The sequence below is a fragment of the Carassius carassius genome, chromosome 16, assembly GCF_963082965.1.
Source record: "Carassius carassius chromosome 16, fCarCar2.1, whole genome shotgun sequence".
In the NCBI taxonomy this organism is placed as follows: domain Eukaryota; kingdom Metazoa; phylum Chordata; class Actinopteri; order Cypriniformes; family Cyprinidae; genus Carassius; species Carassius carassius.
The window spans coordinates 14,018,243-14,039,146 of record NC_081770.1 but is presented as its reverse complement, the minus strand read 5'-3'; the positions used below and the strand labels follow the sequence as shown (position 1 = coordinate 14,039,146).

Below are 20,904 nucleotides of genomic sequence, written 5' to 3'. Positions count from 1 at the left end.
TTTTGTAATGAGAATTCTTTTGCCAGTGCGTCTATTAATGTTCTTGGAGAGATGCAGTTAAAAGCTGATGAGAAATCCACAAATAGAATTTTAGCATGATTTTTTGTTTTTTCTAAGTGCAAATGCAACAGATGTAGTACAGTTAAGATTGCATCCTCTACTCCCCTAGACGCTTGATATGTAAATTGCAGAGGATCTATAAGATGCTTTGTTTCAGATACAATGTGATTTTTTACTAAACGCTCAAAAGATTTCATCACTAGAGATGTGAGTGCTATTGGTCGAAAATCATTTAATATTAAGGGTCTAGAAACTTTTGGCACTGGTACTATTGTAGATGTTTTCCATATAACAGGGACAATTCCAGTATTATATGAAGCTCTAAAGATATCAGTAAAAACTGGCACTAACTGGGCCGCACAATGTTTTAAAAACATTACCACATATTTTATCTGGACCTGGGCTTTTCCGAGGATTACATTTCTTAAAAATTTGACTAACCTCTATTTCATTGATGTAAAAACCAGAAAGAGATTTAGTCAAAGATGGTGGTAGAATCACTGGAATAGCATTTCTTTCTCCCTTATCAAAACGACAGAAATGCAAGTTAAGCTGATTAGCCATCTCTAGCTCCTCACATTTTCTGAGGCTGTTTGCCTCTTGCCTTATGAGGGACGTTTGTCGTATTCTTAATCCCCTGCCAGGCATGTCGTGAGTTACCACATGTCACGGATGCTTCTATTTTTTGTCTATAGGTATTATCTATTTAGGGCCAGAGCACCGATGGTTTTAGGACCCTATTGTATCTACTCTGTTTTCTATTATTATTCTTCCACTTCTCCAAAATGAATCGCATTTTTGAGGGCTTAAACATGCTCAAAAAGTCATGAAACTTTGCACACGCATCAAACCTGGTGAAAATTTTCGTCTGATATAGGATTCAGAAGAGGGTGTGGCAAAATGGCTCGACAGCGCCACCTATACTAAAAAAATCAACAGCCTTCCAGCTATGTTTCACGTACATGCATGAAAATTGGCACACACATGTAACACACCAATACCTACAAAAAAGACTCTTGGAGCAAAATTCTAAACCTAACAGGAAGTCGGTTATTTTTAATATTATGAGCAAATTTGGTATAATTTTTGGCATTTAAAAAAAAACTCCTCCTAGAGATTTATTCAGATCAACACCAAATTTGGTATGCCTAATCTAAAGGCCTTTGCAATGTTAAATTGCGAAGAGCTTGAGTTTTCGTTGAAGGGCGTGTCCGTGGCAGCCTGGCAAATTTCGATGATTCGCCATGAAAAATGTAGTTGCTGTAACTCAGACATACAATGTCCAATCTGCCTCAAACTTCACATATTTGATAAGAGTCCTGGCCTGAATAGATTGACATGCCCATATTCAGTTATAATCATAGCGCCACCTATTGGCAACAGGAAGTGACATATTTTACGTTGCGACGAACTACTCCTAGAAATTTTATGACATTAATGTCTTTTTTGTGGTCAGTCTAATCTAAAGGCCTGTGCGATGTTCAGTTGTGAAGATCTTGAGTTTTAGTCAAAAGGCGTGTTCATGGCGCCGCAACGAAGTTCGATGTCTCGCCATGGGAATAAAAGATGTTATAACTCAAGCATAAAATGTTCAATCTTCCCCAAACTTCACATGTGTGATAAGAGTCCTGGCCTGAACAGATCTGAAGGCCAATATTCCATCGGGTGTGGCAAAATGGCTCTATAGCGCCACCTATACACTTTCAACAGAGTGCGCCTCGAGCTATGTTTCACGTACATGTACAAAAATTGGTACACACATGTAACACACCAATACCTACAAAAACGTCTCTTGGTATGAAATTTGAATCCCAACAGGAAGTCGGTTATTTTGAATTTTCCCTGCAAAATTGGTGTTGTTTTTGCCATTTTCAGGGGTTGTACTTTAACGAACTCCTCCTAGAGATTTATTCAGATCAACACCAAACTTGGTCAATGTAATCTAAAGCCCTTTGCGATGTTAAATTGCGAAGGACTTGAGGTTTCGTTAAAGGGCTTGCCTATGGCGGCCTGACAAATTTCGATGTTTCGCCATGAAAAAGTTGCTGTAACTCAGACATACAATGTCCAATCTGCCCCAAACTTCGCATGTTAGATAAGACTTCTGCCCTTAACAGATCTACATGCCCATATTCAGTTATAGTCATAGCGCCACCTGCTGGCAACAGGAAGTGACATATTTTACGCTGAGACAAACTACTCCTAGAGATTTTTTGACATTAATGTATTTTTTGTGGTCAGTCTAACCTAAAGGCCTGTGCAATGTTAAATTGTGGCAATCTTGAGTTTTTGTTAAAGAGCATGTCCATGGCGCCATGACAAACTATTATGTCTCGACACAGCAAGAGAAGTTGTTGTAACTCAGGCATAAAATGTTTGATCTTCCCCAAACTTCACATGTTCGATAAGAGTCCTGGCCTGAACACATCTGAAGGCCAATATTCCATTATAATGATAGCGCCACCTGCTAGCAACAGGAAGATTGGAACATACTGTATATGGAATATTCTTTGATATATTCCACTTATATTTATGACTTTAAATGCATATTTCTCACCGTTCACCTTTATACTAATGCCACTCGCTGGCGGTGATCCCGGGTGCGAGGGCCCGTTCATCACTGCTTGCAGCTTTAATTGTATTTGTCTTTTAATCTGCTTCTGTATATGTCTCTGAGTTATCACATTCTGATTTTTATATGCCTTCCTTTTCTTATTAATAATGATCTTTAATTCTTTAGACACCCAAGGTTTATCACTGGGGTAGACCATAAAAGTCTTAGTAGGTATAATAGTATCTACACAGTAGTTTATGTACCCATTAACTGTTTCAACATACTCATTTATGTCACCACTTTCAAACACCTCCCACTGGGTACATTCAAAGCACCCCTGTAATGCCATTGTACTATCATTATCCCACACTTTAACAAATTTTTCCTGGGGTTTCTCCTTTCCAAGTAACCTCTGATCAACAGGTCGAAGATATACAATACTATGGTCAGAGGCCCCAAGTGGTGGGAGGACAGATGATGTATAAGCATTTTTAACAGTTCCATAGCACATATCTAAAGTCTTGTTTTTCCTTGTCGGACAATCAACATATTGATAGTATGTGCGCAGACTCTTCTTAATAAAATAAACTTAGGAGCATCAGGAGAAATTCACTCAAGTCTCTGGGATAGGTTGTAAACGATCTCTTGAGCTTTGTTAAAGTTTGCTTTGGGGTGAATATATGCTACAGTAATAAAAATTTGGGGAAACTCCCTCGGTAAATAGTACGGACAAAGAGAAACGCACAACAATTTGATGTCCGGAGTGCACATGCTTTCTCTGACCTTTACTGCACGACACCATTCCTCTTGAACAAGAAGACATACGCCTCCTCCACGAGTCTTTCCGGTGATGTTAGAATCTCGGTCGGTCCTGAACGACGCAAAGCCTTCGGGTTCAACCTCGCTGGGCGAGACGTGGCTGTCCAGCCACGCTCGGTAATAGCCAGGACACAGGAATTCCGGAACTCATGTAGGTAGCGGATGTTAGCTGTTAATTCATCCATTTTTGCTACAAGGATTGCGCGTTAATGAGAAGGGTAGTAGGCAGGCAGATTTAGTTTTTTTCTTTCATCCGTCTCAATCGGCGACGAAGGGCTCCTCTACATCCCCGTTTCTGCTTAGTATGAACTTTGACACTTTTCATATTGGTTTTAAGGTGATTTGGAATTGTATCCACTACTGTAGAATGTTCTGATGAGACTGAGTTGCGCAGCAATAGTAGGAACTCTCGTTCATATCGAATTTCATTAAGAGCAACGCCGCCAGCAGCGTGGCCCAAGTTCAGTCCATAGGAGAGATAAATGTTTAAGAACACCACCAACAGTCCAAACATGCTCCACACTACAGTATCCATGATTAATATCCCCCAGAAAATATCATCCACAAACGTAAGGAGGCTCCTAGCACTAAAAGAGTCTTAGATTAAGAAATAATCTATCAGCGTAATGTCATGGGAAACACCGCGCGGCAGCCACAGAGCAGCGCCACAAACATGTAACCTCAGGATGAGATGGAATAGGATCAAGCGGACAAGTAGTAGGATGATTAGAAAGGATGAGATTGGAGATTTCTGCCTCCGAGAGTGAAGAGAAGGTTGTGAATGAGTGTATTTGCTGCTGAAATGTGCTTGATGGATTGTGGTGTGGAAAATTTTTCACTGATGTTTTTAATTTTATAACTGTTGTGACTGTTATTATAACTGTTGTTAAAACTTAGCAGTTTTTTCACAAACAAATCAAGAACCATCAGTAACCAATTCTCCACACCGCAGACTGAGGATAACTTCACAATGACCAATGCACACTCTCTCTCCTCCTCCTCTCCACTCTCAGAGATGGACGTTTCCAAACTTATCCTGTCCAATCATCCTACTACTTGTCCATTTGATCCGATCCCCACTAACCAGCTTCAAGCGATCTCCTCTTCAATCATACCTTCACTAACTCACATTATCAACTCCTCTCTTCATTGTGGAACATTTCCCTCAGCATTTATGCAGGCTCGGGTAAGCCCACTTCTTAAGAAACCATCTCTAAAACCACCGCTTCTAAAAACTACAGACCGGTATCCCTTCTTCCATTCATTGCAAAGACACTTGAGCAAGCTGTGTTCAACCAGCTCTCTATGTTCCTTGTACAGAACAACCTCCTGGACAGCAACCAATCTGGCTTCAAAAGTTACTGTTACTGAAGCCCTGCGACTGGCAAGAGCAGCTTCAATATCCCCAGTACTCATCTTACTGGACCTGTCTGCTGCTTTTGACACCGTTAATCACCAGCTTCTCCTGTCCACCCTCAGAATGATGGGCATCTCTGGAACTGCACACCTGTGGTTTAAGTCCTACCTTTTTGACAGATCCTTCAGTGTGTCTTGGAGAGGTGATGTTTCTAAGTCACAACAACTTACTACTGGGGTTCCTTAAGGCTCAGTACTTGGACCACTTCTCCTCTCCATCTACATGACGTCATAAGGATCTGTCATTCAGAAGCATGGCTTTTCTTATCACTGCTATGCTGATGACACCCAACTCTACTTCTCATTCCAACCAGATGACCCGATGGTAGCTGCTCACATTTCAGCCTGTCTCACATTTCAGCCTGCTCAACCTTACTAAGACAGAACTCCTGGTGGTTCCAGCTAACCCATCGCTTCATCACAACTTCTCTATACAGCTGGGTTCGTCAAACATAACTCCTTCCAGGACAGCCAGAAACCTAGGAGTTGTGATGGATCATCAGTTAAGATTCACAGATCATATTGCTACAACGACATGGTCCTGCAGATTTGCCTTATACAATATTAGGAAGATCCCTTCCTGTTAGAGCAAGCCACCCAACTTCTTGTCCAAGCTCTTGTTCTCTCTAGACTGGACTATTGTAATGGTCTCCTGGTGGGCCTTCCTGAAAGTACTATCAAGCCTCTGCAACTGATCCAGAATGCAGCAGCAAGGGTTGTCTTCAATGAGCTAAAAAAAGTTCACGTTACTCCTCTCCCCATCAAGTTACATTGGCTACCACTACCAGTAGCTGCTCGCATCAAATTCAAGGTACTGATGCTTGCCTACAAGACAACCACTTGCACGGCACCAACATACCTAAACTCACTAGTCCAATCTTATGTGCCCTCCAGAAGTTTGCGCTCGGCAAGTGAACGACGTCTTTTGGAGACCTCCTAAAGAAGTTCAAAAACACTCTCACGGCCCTTTACCTGGACTGTGCCCAGCTTGTGGAATGACCTCCCAATCTCGATTCGTCAAGTGTCTACTCATTTTCAAGAAACATCTAAAGACTCGTCTTTTTCGCCAGCACTTAACCAACTAATACTAGGACTTTTCTTGTCTTTCATATATATATATATATATATACAGTACAGACCAAAAGTTTGGACACACCTTCTCATTCAAAGAGTTTTTTTATTTTCATTACTGAAAATTGTAGATTCACACTGAAGGCATTCAAAAATATGAATTAACACATGCAGAATTATATATGGATTTATATACATAACAAAAAAGTGTGAAACAACTGAAAATATGTCATATTCTAGGTTCTTCAAAGTAGCCACCTTTTGCTTTGATTACTGCTTTGCACACTCTTGGCATTCTCTTGATGAGCTTGAAGACCTGAAATGGTCTTCCAACAGTCTTGAAGGAGTTCCCCGAGAGATGCTTAGCACTTGTTGGCCCGTTTGCCTTCTGTCTGCGGTCCAGCTAACCCCTAAACCATCTCGATTGGGCTCAGGTCCGGTGACTGTGGAGGCCAGGTCATCTGGCGCAGCACCCCATCACTCTCCTTCTTGGTCAAATAGCCCTTGATGCCTTCAGTGTGACTCTACAATTTTCATAGTCATGAAAATAAAGAAAACTCTTTGAATGAGAAGGTGTGTCCAAACTTTTGGTCTGTACTGTGTATATATATATTTATTTATTTATTTTATTTTTTTTTTTTTTTTGAAAATATAAAAATGTGCGCACATTCCTGTGAGGGCTAGGTATAGGGTTGGTAGAGCGATGGAAAATATGGTTTGAACAGTATAGAAACCATTACGCCTATGGAATGTCCTCACAATTCACAAAAACAAACGTTTGTGTGTGTGTGTTCTCATGTTCGTATTACTGTTTTATGCTATTAATATGAATTGAGCATGTAATCAGAATGTTAATATTAAACATTTCGCAATGTCACTGTAGTAAGTAAAAAAATGTTTATCTTATCAATCACAGAAAATGCTCTGAAAGATAATGCACAATTCATTAACAGAGCTACTGGAATATGCAGGAAGATTGTTGGAAGAAAAGAGTGACCTTGAGGGAAGCACAACGAGAGCTCAACCTCCCAGAGCATGCCATGGTGACAGACTGCTCAACACGATGGGGTTCCACTCAGAAAATGATAGCAAGAGTCCTAGAGCAGCAAAGTGCATTGTCCCAAGTTCTCTCTACAGACTGCAAAGTGTGAGGTCATTAAACACACATACAAAAAGCGGTGGTTTGAGTAGGTTGAGTGAACCACAATTTTAGATCCAGTTTCCAAAGGAGTTTATACGGAGTACATGTTGCATCCTGCGTTAATGTCCCTGTTTGTTTGGACAAAATGTTTAAAATGTCATATTTTTGTGAAAATGTGTATGTTTTTATATATTTTTTTTATTTTAGCTATACTTTTCAGAAAATGTTTGTTAATGCAAATGTTATTTCATTTTGTAAAAAAATTATGTTTGAAAACATTTATAGTTTTACAAATACAAATGTTAGCATTATCACTAATCTGTGTGTGCATTTCCTTAAAAACCTATCACGTTGACTCATGATACCAGTTATTATAATCACATATCGCAATATTGACCTCAATAACCGCAATATGAACATTTTCCCAATCATGCAGTCCTAATTGCAGTGCACTAGGCCTAATAGAAAGCCAGTTAATGTAAAGATTTTTAATAGTACTATTAATAGTATTTTTGTGCCATGACCATGGGGGTAGGGACATGTGCAACATGTACATTTACACTTAATTAAATTTAATTAGGCAAAACATTTTAACAGTTTATGCTCATTCTGAGCGCCAAATATGTGCTGTTTAGTTGATGTTTTTCACTAAGCAACTGCATGCAGTGTAAAAAAATTTTTTTTCACAATTAACCTCATCTATATAAATATACCGCATCACACCATCTTTTTTCAGCCAAAAGTAATGATGTATATTTATTGTAAAGGCTGATTGGCCTTTCACCAAGGAGAAACATTTCGGCCCACCAATTTCTCTGACATGCAGGAGCTGTCTTTAAAACTAGAAAGAAGCCGGTTAGAAATAAAATCAAGAAGTATATTTAGAAATGATGGCAACAGCATTGGGACAAATATACCAAATGTAAACATTTGTATCAAATACAGTCAGCAGTGGGTAAGGGAAGAGTATCAAGTTGGAGCAGAACCGAGGAGAACATTACAAGGGTATGATTGGGGCATACAAGGTTAAACAGCTACAATGCATTTAATAAGCAAACATCCAGCAGGTCTATGAGAGGTATGTGACTTTAATGAAACAGTTCAACATGTTATAATGTACTGTAAGAAATATATTGTGTGAAGAAATTAGTTAAAGAATGAATTAGAGAATATGGGTGTGTTTACAGTTAAGAATTTATAGAACCCAGGTAGAAATGTAATAGCATTTATGATTTTAACATAATTTTCTATTTTTGGAAGTACTGGTTTGCGCAAGTGAATAGAAGTTTTTTTTTTTTTTTTTGGTCATTCTTTTGTCACGTGACGTGACAACATTGGCTAGAGTAATTAGTTAATTTACAACCTTCCTTACAAATGGGTGCATATTACTTATTATTTTTTATAATAATTATTGGTTATACATTAAATGTTGTCCATATTATGGCGAAATCACTTTGATGAAGATATATATATATATATATATATATATATATATATATATATATATATAGGGGGTGGAGGTGAGCTAATCACAGACTGAAGACCCAGTCTGAATTAATCTTTTTTGTATCTTTTAGTTTTGTATTGTTTGTAGTGTGATCAACGTTTGCGCAAGTACTAGATGTGTTGGGAAGTAAGACGTAACATTTTAATTACATTTTGCTAAAATGAACGAAAGGACTCGAAAAAAGATTCATTCATTTTGCTGAACCTGACTCAAAAGTCCGAGTCGGAAAAAATGATCCGAACGTCCCGTCAGCTGCTCTGCTCGTGCTCATCGTCAGTTCTCTTTTCACAGTAGTTCAGTCAATGTACTGTTAGAGTAACGTTAACTGAATAACTCGGGATATGGGTTTAATTCGAGTCTGAGGGACTGTCAGGCACGTTTATAAACCGATTAATATGGGTAATTCGTTGATTGGTGCGTGCTGGAGACACGAACCGTTTCAAACGATTCAGTTCGATTTTGTGAACTGGCTCGACCGATTCACTAAGAAGATCCGGTTAAATATAACGATTCGTTCGCGAACCGGACATCACTACTCGCTTGCCAATCGCTATTAACATAAAAGAAGTTACCGCTAGAGCCATAACACAGCTCTGGATCTTCTGAGGTGAGATAATTTGTTTATTCATATAATTATAAAGAGACAGCTTGTTAAAGCAACATTTACATGGTCATTTCTATATTGTTTTTCATTTGGTACAGCCTTATTTGTGCGTCTTTTCTGGCATCTGCTAACAGACATAAACATTTAGCCTAGCAGCAGGGTTGCAAGCCATTCTGAATGACGGAACTGTCCCGTATTTAACCCACACTTTTGTCCTGTTAACACAGGCATACGCCGTGTGACCATCCGGACAATAAGTGAATTGAAAATAATAGATTTATAGTCACATCATTGTTTGTTTTTTTGAACGTTTCAGGTATTGTCGCTACCTTTTTCTCAAGTAGCACATGAGCTCCTAAGGTGAAAAATCTAGGACCGCATTACATAAATAAATAAATAAAAATAGGTGCCCAATGCAAATGTATTTGTTATTATTATTATTATATGCTTTAGCTTAATAAGGGGATATAAGGAGACATTTACAAGCACAATTATTTTATTTATCAGAACACAGAAAGTAGCCTACACAAGATTTTTAAATAGTTTTGCTTCAGACTCTGTTTAAAAGGCTTATGTGATTATTTATAGTCCTATTAAACTGTATGTACATTTGGTAACAATGGTTAGATTAGATTTAACTTTTTCGTCAGTGCACATGTGGGTACATGGCAACGAAATGCAGTACATGGGAAGAATAAATACAACATAACATTAGTGAAGGGAGGAGAAAAAAACAAGATGCAGAATATGCTCTTTTGGGAGTACAGTTTGAGAACAGGAAAAACACCTGAGCAACAAAAGCACATGACTTTGCAACAGGGGAGGGGAGAAGGGGGGTGGAGGTAATCCAGCGCAGGCAAGCAGTCATCCGGTCCATCAGCTCTACGGTGCTGGTCACAGACCCGCTTGTCAGACTGGCGGTACAAAGCAGCGAAGGATGAGGGATGGGGGGTGAATGCATATCTGTATATATGTACGTATGTGTGTGTGTGTGTATGTATGAGTTTGTGTATTATTAGGCTGGAGAGCTGGTATTCAAATCTAGTGCCTCGGTCTGCAGATTGTGATAGTGTCACAGCAAGTTGCCATGGAGACAGCCTTGGTCAGGTCCTAGACAGAGTCAACAATCAACAGGTGTCTGTGGAACAGGGGGGAGGAACGCAAGAGCGTCTCACTACAGTGCTCTTCCAGGGTATTTGTTGTTCCAGCAGCTTCCTTTGCAGAGGCCAGTGCTGGTAGAGGGGAGCCGAAAGAAGATAACATTGCGATGGTTTGGTCTTGGGGCGAGTAGCCGCCAGAGAGCTGCACGGGTCCGATTTTGTAAATCCGCACCCGCCCGTACCCGCAGTGCTTAAAACCGCATCCAACCCGTTTTCCGACAGCAGCACTAATTAAAATCCGCACCCGAAATCAAATCAGTTAAGCCAATCACATTAGACACACTTTTTTCGAATTTTATTGCCAGGTCATACAGAAGTTATTTATGGAAAACTCTTTTTAAAAGATATACGTTTTTTTTATCTTAATTTTGATCAATGTTTTATCAATCAATTGCCCGTATTTAATAAATAAGATGCAAATATATAGCAGACAATGTAATAACCTAAGTGTAATTGACAGAATTACTAACAAATATTTTGCTACCTAAAAGTTAAATATTTTTTGTGTCACGCATGCATGCATGTCTATTTCCCTCATATTAAATATAAAACGCATGTGGACTGATATTTTTCCAATGTCTGGACTCCTTTATTAATGGAGTATATAAACAGACGTTTCAATATATTGGTATTAAATGCATTTTCTGAGAATTTATATTTCACGTTTTTACTGCAAATGTCAAAATTCGTGCTCTTTGGTCCATCAGTGCTTGAGTCACTGATCACATTATAATAAAATATCTCATAATAAAATACAAAATTGACTGATTTATGAATGTATATGCATAGTTCTCATCAGTCGGAAATACAGATAAACGCTTTCATTTGTTGTATTTTTGATCCTGAAAGAAAACAGAACAACAAAAGAGCGAATCATACCACCGTCTGAGGTTGTGCTTCAAGTCGAACGCACCCATTGTTAAATCATCCACAGCTGAGCATCGCGAGAGGCAGATCTGCGCCAGAGCGCACATGTGAATGAGCTGCACAAAGTCATTTTCAGATGCAATTAAAAAAAAAAAACAACAACCCTGGATAGCCTAGATTAGGCCCATATTCACAAATGTGTTAGCTATGGAATGAAATATCTGATATTCCGATTGTCAGATACATGCAAGTGGAAGTGAATTGTTGTTTAAACACCTTTATAACGATTGCGTTAGTTGAGCTGTATATGCACGATATAATTTTATGACACAAATGTTGAAATAGGCTTAAATCAAACACATTTTAATTCAGATTCTGTATATATATATATATATATATATATATATATATATACAGTGTTGGGGAGTAACTAGTTACATGTAACGGCGTTACGTAATTTAATTACAAAATAAATGTAACAGTAATCAGTTACAGTTACTAAGAAAAAATTAGTAATTAAATTACAGTTACTTATGAAAATTGTAACGATTACAAAGAGGATTACATTTGAATATTTACACACATCCACATACAGCTTATTTCTTTCCCAAATTGCACTAAGACATATGACCCATAATCTCCGAGAAGCGGAAAACACATTCGTAGAATCCAGTCATAAAAATGGAATTCAGCCTATAAGGCGGACGGAATATGACACATTTTTGACGAATAAATCAAAAGTAGGTCAGTACACTTGAATCAAAACCCGATATGGACTGATGTCTGTGAATATTAAGCCGCAAAAAGACTGAATATGAATCCTGCACGTTCTGCGTGTCTGTGGAAATCAGGCGCTGACTGGACATTCGGAAAACCGGGACTATTCCCGGTGGCCTGGCAGACGATTTGGACTTCTACTTTAATATTGTTATTGTATAATTGCAGGCCGAATATACTAAAGCGATTATTTCCGAATCCGCCATTCGATAATTAAATCTCTAATAAATCATGAATCGGTTAGTCGTGACTGGCAATGGTTGGGCTCGCGCCTCGCGCGCTCTCCGCGACTCCGCCGAACGGTTTGGATCAGACTCCGAGTAATCAATGCGAGAGAGAGAGAGACCGGAGTGAGATGTGTAAGCGCACAGCTGGAGCAGAGAAGCGACACTTCTGTTCAGGGTTTGCAGTGCAAGTCAGTTTCATCTGTAAATATGCTAATGTAGTTTTGTCTTTGTTTACTTAGTCAAGCAGCAGCAGCACATTGCTCATACTCACTCAAAATATTGTATAAACGACGTCATTATTATCTATTGTAATGTTACAGTAGTAAGTTAGCAGACAAATCATCATATTTTATCATAGGTTTAGGGGGAGCTAGTGCATACAAAAACACAACCCTTAGGAAAAGTAATATAGCCTATGGTATGGCACTAACCGCGGTTTAACTATGGAATTTGTAGTAAAAATAAATACAAGTGGTAATTCATTTGCCAAAAAAACAAAATTGCACTTACAAAACATGGTAAAAGTCAAATAAAAATCTTCAGTATTAAAGTCATGAGAGAGATGGATGGATAATGGAAGTGAAGGTGAAGTTCAGGAGAGAACTCTTACTTACGTTGCAAGTCCCCCAACCTAAGGATTCACATTTTTTAATGTCAGGTCCAAAAAAAAAATAGGGTTGTCCATGTTTCAGAATGGGTTGTGGGTGTATGAGTGTGAGATTTCCCAGTCCGCCCCTCATGGAAATGAATCTCTAGAACAGTCACTTCATGAGCATTTTTTACTTATTTTGAGAAACTATCATCATATCATATACAAAGAGACAGCAGTGTTTCAGAAAGACACCAATGTTTAGGAGTTTAGTACACAAAATAGGACACATGCTTATTAGATAACCTTATTTGAGTTGATGTATATGCTTTTATTTTTTTATTAACTATTTTTCCCCAAACCATTGTTAGATGCAGTTAAATGCCTGTAGTTATGCAAAGATTTGGTTTCAAAAACAGTATCTATAAACTATTTATTTAGATTTTAAATCTGCTTTGAACTTCAGATCAATCTCTAAGTAAAAGGCAGTACTAAAGTCTGATTGTGTGGTGGATGTGTTCAAATGTGATCATCTTAATTCAGGTGATGAAGGATGGTAAAAGTCTGACAGTATTGAGCACTACTGTAAGCTTAAATCTGCATGGTGTAAAATGGTTGAAGATGATTAACAGTTGCAAATTAACATTCATTAGAAATTTATAAAAGTAATCAAAATGTACTCAAAAGTAATTAGTTACATTACTTTATTAAAGTAATTAAAAAAGTTACACTACTATTACATTTTAAATAGGGTAACTTGTAATCTGTAACCTATTACATTTCCAAAGTAACCTTCCCAACACTGTATATATATTAGGGGTGTAACGGTACGTGGTTAATCACAGTTCGGTACGTACCTCGGTTTTAAAGTCACGGTTCGGTTCATTTTCAGTACAGTAGGCCTAAGGAAAAGAAATGCAAACATTAAACTGCAGGTTGTTTATTACTTTAAACGTTTTTTAACAATTTGTTTACACTTTTTTTTAAATACTTTTTAATAAAATATATATAAAATAAAAAAAGAATAAGAAATAAAATACTGCTGCAAAGTTCTCCACTAAATAAAATACTCTCAGTCTCAAACCAATATCATATAATAAAATATAATGAAAAATATAAATAAATAACTATGATTACAGTGCAGCATTACCAATCCCAGCTTGTAGGCCTGCTCATATTTAAAAAATACATATAACTTTTCCAAAGTGTAAAGTGCAGCATCAACAGTTTCAGTTTTTAGACCTGCTCAGATTTCATTATTGCGTTGGACCGATCGGAATTAAGAGCAAAGGTCTGTTTAAATGCCGACAGGAGCTGCGTTTGAATTACAATCATTTTTTTCCTAGTTGTAGTGATGTTCACACTCGCGTGATGCCTTTTGAAAACCTTAGGCCGGTGACACACTGGCATATTGCACCTGTCAAACATAGTCTATTTTGCCGTCAATGCTGTTGACGGTGTCCTTTATCAGTAGGCTTTATATTTATGCTCAACATGAAGTATAGATATTGTTTTCGTGAAGACAAGATCCTGGTCTGTCGGCGGCCTCCCTCTATGTCACCTACAGTAGCAGCAGCGTCAGGCACGATTCTGGTGTGTAAAGACACAGAAAACGCGAGGCAGCCGTCACACAACTGACACGCAGAGCTGAAACGCACGCTCACGCCACGCAGCCAGTGTGTCACCGGCCTTAGAATCAGCTGCAGGGCGGGATTTGCGCTGAACGCGGAGACTTACGCCACTTAATATGTTCGTTTGGAAACACGAAAATGTACCTATGTTCCACATACAATATATTGCATTCGGTGCACCGTACCGAAAGCCCTGTACCGAGACGGTACACCCCTTATATATATATACATATATATATATATATACACCCCTATATATATATATATATATATATATATACATATATATATATATATATATATATATATATATACACCCCTATATATATATATATATATATATATATATACACACCCCTATATATATATATATATATATATATATATATATATATATACACACCCCTATATATATATATATATATATATATATATATATATATATATATATATATATATATATAAACGGAAAACAAAATCAACAAAAAATCAAACAGCTGGCTGATCTTTTACGTCTGTCAACTAATGACTCATGCAGCCGTTTGCGCGGTTGAGATTTTTTTTTAAAGTGGAATGTAGGCCTATTTTTACGTCCGACCCGACCCGCATCCGACACAGTTGGATATTTTTCACCCGTTTCAGCCAAATTTTCACCCATGAAGGACTCTAGTAGCCGCATTCCAATTTACACGACTACTCTCTTAGTCGATTCTGGTCTCCAAATCCATCCATTTTCCCTTCCAAAGCCGTGAGCTTCTTCGTGATGGTATCCATATTGCGGTTAATAGTCTCAGTCTCAGTGCTGACCGCTCTACCCACTGCTTCAATCATGATGGGCAGCCTTGTGAGGCTTTGGACAGCTGTTCCCGTTTTCTGAATTTTTCGATAACCCAGGGCAAAGCCTAATCCAATCAGAAGAAGACCTGTTATCATGGTTCCGAATAGGTAGATATCTTCAATGTCCTCCAAAGAAAAGGCGCCAGACACACGACCCGCCATCTATCCCACGCGTTCATCGTGTAGCCAGCTGCGAACGTCCCGGCAGGGCAGTCAGGTTCCCCCGAACCCAAGCTTCTCAATAGTTGATCTTTTACTAAAGAAAGACTATTTATAAATTACACCAAAATTTAGACAAGTTTAAGTAAACAATAAAGTAAAGAAAAGATTGTTCCAATAAACGAAAGAACAGTTGGTACCACTTTAAAATAAGGCCCCATGTGTTAACATTAGTTAAAGCAGGTTAACATTAACTAACAATGTGCAATCGCTAATTGTTAGGGTAGCTAATATTATTTGTTATTGTTGATTAATTAAGAATACAGCTATTTATTGTTAGTTAATGTTGCCAGACATTAATGATATTAGCAAATACAACTTTGATTTTATAATGTATTATTAAAAGTTGAAATTAACATGAACTAAGATTAATAAATGCAGTCATTGTTTCTTAACGTTAACTTATGTAGTTAACTAATGTTAATGAAACCTGTTAAGTGTTACCAAACAATAATAAAAATCAGTCAATGTATACATAGGCCATGTTTTAGGTTAGATTAAAAGAAAAATTATGTTTTAAAATGTGAAAATAAATAGTTAAGTGTTTAAGTATTAATTTGGTGCCATGGTGAAGACTAAAGTGAATGTAAATATCTAAATGACCGTTTGAAACATTGACGCACCCTGCATCCCAATGTGCATACTATCTACCCTAAATAATATTGGAAAATTATCATACAGTATATATAATATTTAGGATTTATATTATGCACATTGGTACACAGGCACAGTTCAGAAAGTATTGCAGCTGCTTTGTTTACAGAGTTTAAGTTTATTATAGCACTTTTTACAATACAAATCATCGCAAAGCAAATTTATAGAAAAATACGTTTCTACAATAAGTGGTGACTGTCAGTTTATGTGCATATGGCAGAAATGTGCAAAAAAAGACAAACATATGATAAACACTATTAACAGCAATTATTATATGATGCAATCAAACTTAGCAAAAATTGGTAGTTCATTGGTAGTTGTTGTTTCAGGGTTAGCATCATCTGAGGTCCTCTGATCATCATCTCTTCTCAGGTGTTCTGGATCCAGATTGGGGCTTGTGTAAATCCTAGTTACCACGGGATGTAAATCCTGTGACAAAACAGAGAAACAAATAATTAGCGTATCTGCTGTTCCAGTCAAGTAAAATTAATTAATGCAAGCTAAAGAATAATAATGCGCATTTGATCAGATATAAGTGCATACCAAAATTATGTGATGCATTATTTGAATAATTGACCAAAGAGATGCGTTTTTAATCTAGATTTAAACAGAGAGAGTGTGTCTGAACACCGAACATTATCAGGAAGGCTATTCCAGAGTTTGGGAGCCAAATGAGAAAAAGCTCTACCTCCTATAGGGGACTTTGCTATCCTAGGAACTACCAAAAGTCCAGCGTTTTGTGACCTTAGGGAGCAAGATGGATTGTAACGTGGTAGAAGGCTAGTTAGGTACACAGGAGCTAAACCATTTAGGTCCTTATAGGATCGTAATAATATTCAATTCAATTAAATTTAAAGTTTATTTGTATAGCGATACAAATCATTGCAAAGCAACTTTACAGAAAATTAAGTTTCTACAATATTTAGTAGTAGCTTATAAGTGGTGACTGTCAGTTTGTATGCGTATGACAGGATTTTTCAGAAAAATGAATACAAGACATAGTCAACCAAACGATGAACTTTTTTTTAACAGCAATTATAATGTGATTGTATAGTAAGTAGCAATATTTGTTAGCTCTGTTTGTTGATTCAGAGTTAGCATCATCTGAGGTCCTCTGATGGTCAGCATCATCTCTTCTCGGGTGTTCTGGATCCAGACTGGAGCTTGTGTATATCCTACAAAACAGAGAAACAAATAGAGACATCATTAGCGTAGCTGCTGTTCCAACAAAGTAAAATTAATTAGTTTAACCCAAGCTAAAGAATAAGAATGCGCATTTGATCAGATACAGCTGCAGTCACAAATTATGAGATGCATTATTTGAATGCTTGGCAAAAGAGATGTGATTTTAATTTTGATTAAACCATAGAGATTTTTAATATTTAACACAATATTTTGTAACTGATACTGAACTTAATAGGTAGCCAGTGCAGAGACTGTAAAATTGGGGTAATATGATCATATTTTCTTGACCTGGTAAGGACTCTAGCCGCTGTATTTTGGACTACCTGTAGCTTGTTTATTGAAGAAGCAGGACAACCACCTAGAAGTGCATTACAATAGTCCATTCTAGAGGTCATGAATGCATGAACTAGCTTTTCTGCATCAGAAACAGGTAACATGTTTCATAGCTTAGCAATGTTTCCAAGATGGAAGAATGCTTTTTTGTTATATGAGAAATATGATTTTCAAAAGACAAGTTGCTGTCTTATATAACACCCAGATTTGTGACTGTAGAGGAAGTAACAGAGCATCCATCTAGTTGCAAAATTTAATCTACGACATTCTGTCAGTTTTTCATTAAATGAAGCTTCACTACACTAAAGCTACAGCCCTGTGAAATGTAGCATGCTAAGTTACAGCAACATGGCAAAAGTAGTTTACTACATCGAAGCTGTTTTTCCAAAATGTTATTTTATGTTAAAAAAATATATTGAACCAACATCATACAAAGTCAACACTCTCCCAGTGATCAATAAAACTGTCAGTCAAGCAGATAGACAGGAATAATAGTTCAGTTTAGTTGTTTATTCAACAACTGTTCCAAACCAATTTTGGCAACAAAATCAGTATAATGCACAGGGGTGAATTTACCTCATATTGTAACACAGGCAAAATAAATTGTAGCTGTCAGCCAGGCATTGTATTTACATTTTCATGAACTTGCAGTTTATAGAGTTTTCTGCCGCTATGTGGGCGCTCAGTTTTTTTTCTGTTATTTGGCTAAAGTATCATATTATAAAAGATTCAGCACTTCGCATAAGCTATTTGACTGACTTGACAACAAATATTAAGACATTCTTATCTGCTCCTCAAATACAAAAATAAATATAGTGTTTCTTGAGTAAAGAAAATGCTTTGCTTATTTAATAAAAAGTATGAGTTTATTTACCTTCAGACTGCAAAACAAGCTGAGAAGCTCCAAACTATGTGCTGCTCTTCATTCACGAGAGAGACGAGATGAACAATGAGGTTTGACTGACAGTTAGAGAAGCCAATGACGATACAACGTTTAGTGGCGGTGGATCTTTTACTGGTCCAGGATCAGTGATACTTTGCAGTTATATTTCCGATTTGAGCTCGACATTTACATTTAATCATTTAGCAGATGTTTTATCCAAAGTGTAGGGGAAAAGTGTACAGTTAAAACCCAAGGACCAGATATGATGAATGAACACCAGGAGTCAGAGATGAGTTCAATTAATAATAATAATTTTACTGAAGAAAATAGTTTGCAGTTTCATCAGCAGAAGTCAGCTTCAGAACTCTCAATGGAGTTCGTAGGCCGCTCTGCGTACAATTCAAAATCAACAACAATTATACCCTGACAGAGGATACTAATTTGGTTCCAAAACCTAGATAAACTCTCCAAATACGTATATCTGATATGCTGGACATTGGCAGTTGAACATTTATCCTGGGACTGTCTGAGCTTACATCAAACAAGAAATAATGTAATAATATCAATATGAAGGATATAGCAACTCTGCATCCACACATTCAGTCCCCCGTTTTAGACCAATGTGGGGTCTAATACCCCATGTCTGGTCTACTAAATGAGGTCAGGGGCAGTCATGATGCATGCTGATAATGCAGGCTGTTGGTTAACTTAAGCAGCTGCATAAGCTTAATATCTCTGTACTGTCTGACATTTCTAGTAATAAACACATTATTTTGTACAAAATACTTCCCATATACATTCTTACTTTCCATATCCATTCATCTACTGAATCCTACCTGAATCCCAGTTGTTGTTGGCATCCGTCTGTCTCTGAAGACAATGGAATATGCGTCAAAGAGTCTCTTTGGTTAGTATGCAGCGCCTGCTGTGACTGTAGAGTCCAATTTTGGAGCGGCAGGCTCTATTGCAGTTGCTGCAGGTGTAATATGTGCCTGGGTCTGGATCTATCAGTGCTATATCTGCGGATACAACCCTCTGTCTGCGCTTTCTCCCCTCTTCCCACTCGTCTTCTTTTTTCTTCTTCAACACTTTGATGCCTGCTTCGACAACCTGCCTCCATCTGCAGCGATCTGCAGCTGCTGCTTCCTAGACTGCTGGATTGATGTTGCCTGCCTTCAAGTCTCATTTACAAATGTCTTTGTAGCAAAGAACAGGCCTTCCTGCTGGTCTGGAGCCTTTAGCAAGCTCGCTGTAGAGTAGATCTTTGGGTATACGACCATCCTGCATGCGACTGACATGGCCTAGCCAGCGCAGGCGTTTCTGAGAGAGTAATGCAAACATGCTTGGTATTCCCGCCCTGGCCAGAATGTTTGGGACACTGTCTTGCCAAGTGATGCCCAGGATTTTCCTGAGGCAGCGCAGGTGGAATGAGTTGAGCCTGCGTTCTTGCCGGGAATAATGGGTCTATGCTTCACTACCGTATAATAGAGTACTGAGCACACAAGCTTGATACACCATCATCTTGGTGTGGGTTGTCAGCATGGAATTATCCCAAGCTCTCTTTGCTAAGCGGGCCATAGCTGCTGTTGCCTTACCAATCCGAGTATTTAGCTCGGCATCCAGGGAGAGGTTGCTGGAGATGGTAGAGCCAAGGTAGGTAAAGTTATCTACCACTTCGAGGGTGTAGTCACCAATGGAGATATTCGGGATGCTGCTAACATCTTGGCCCATTATGTTGGTCTTTTTGAGACTGATGGTGAGGCCAAAATCTCTGCAAGCATCCGCAAAACGGTTGATAAGTTGTTGTAGAGCTTCTTCGGAGTGTGCAGTCAAGGCAGCATCATCTGCGTAAAGCATCTCCCGTATCAGAACCTTTCGCACCTTGGTTTTTGCTCTGAGGCGTGCTGTTTTGAACAGGTTTCCATCGGTTCGAGTGTGGAGGTATATGCCTTCTTCTGATTTACTAAAGGCATGGGTCAGCAGCAAGGAAAAGAAGATGCCGAAGAGCGCTGGAGTGAGTACGCAGCCCTGCTTCACTCCTCTGATAGGGAATGGGTCTGAGGAAGAGCCATCGTACTGAACAATGCCTTGCATATCATCATGAAAAGAGATGATAATCCTCAAAAGCTTGTGGGGGCATCCTATCCTTTGCAGTAGAGTGAAGAGGCCTTTACGGCTGACCAGATCGAACGCCTTAGTCAAGTCAATAAAGGCGATGAACAATGATTGCCTCTGCTCGCGACATTTCTCTCGTAGCTGCCTCAGTGAGAAGATCATGTCAACTGTTGACCTTCCTGCTCTGAATCCACACTGAGCTTCAGGATATAAGCGCTCTGCTAGTGCCTGTAACCTGACTAGTACTCCCCGGGC

The 20,904-nt window shown here is 38.3% G+C and overlaps 2 protein-coding genes across 4 annotated transcripts in view; both read left to right on the top strand.

Annotated features, from left to right (window-relative positions):
* Nucleotides 1-20,904, top strand: part of LOC132159610 (gastrula zinc finger protein XlCGF57.1-like) — a 114,036-nt gene that overhangs the window by 32,479 nt on the left and 60,653 nt on the right. The window lies entirely within an intron of this gene.
* The window catches only part of LOC132159606 (zinc finger protein 585A-like), a 41,691-nt gene continuing 29,676 nt past the window's right edge, over nt 8,890-20,904 (top strand). For both annotated transcript variants that reach the window (XM_059569160.1, XM_059569161.1), the window contains exon 1: nt 8,890-9,175. The gene's annotated coding sequence lies outside the window, so the exon portion shown is untranslated. The remainder of the gene's footprint in view (nt 9,176-20,904) is intronic.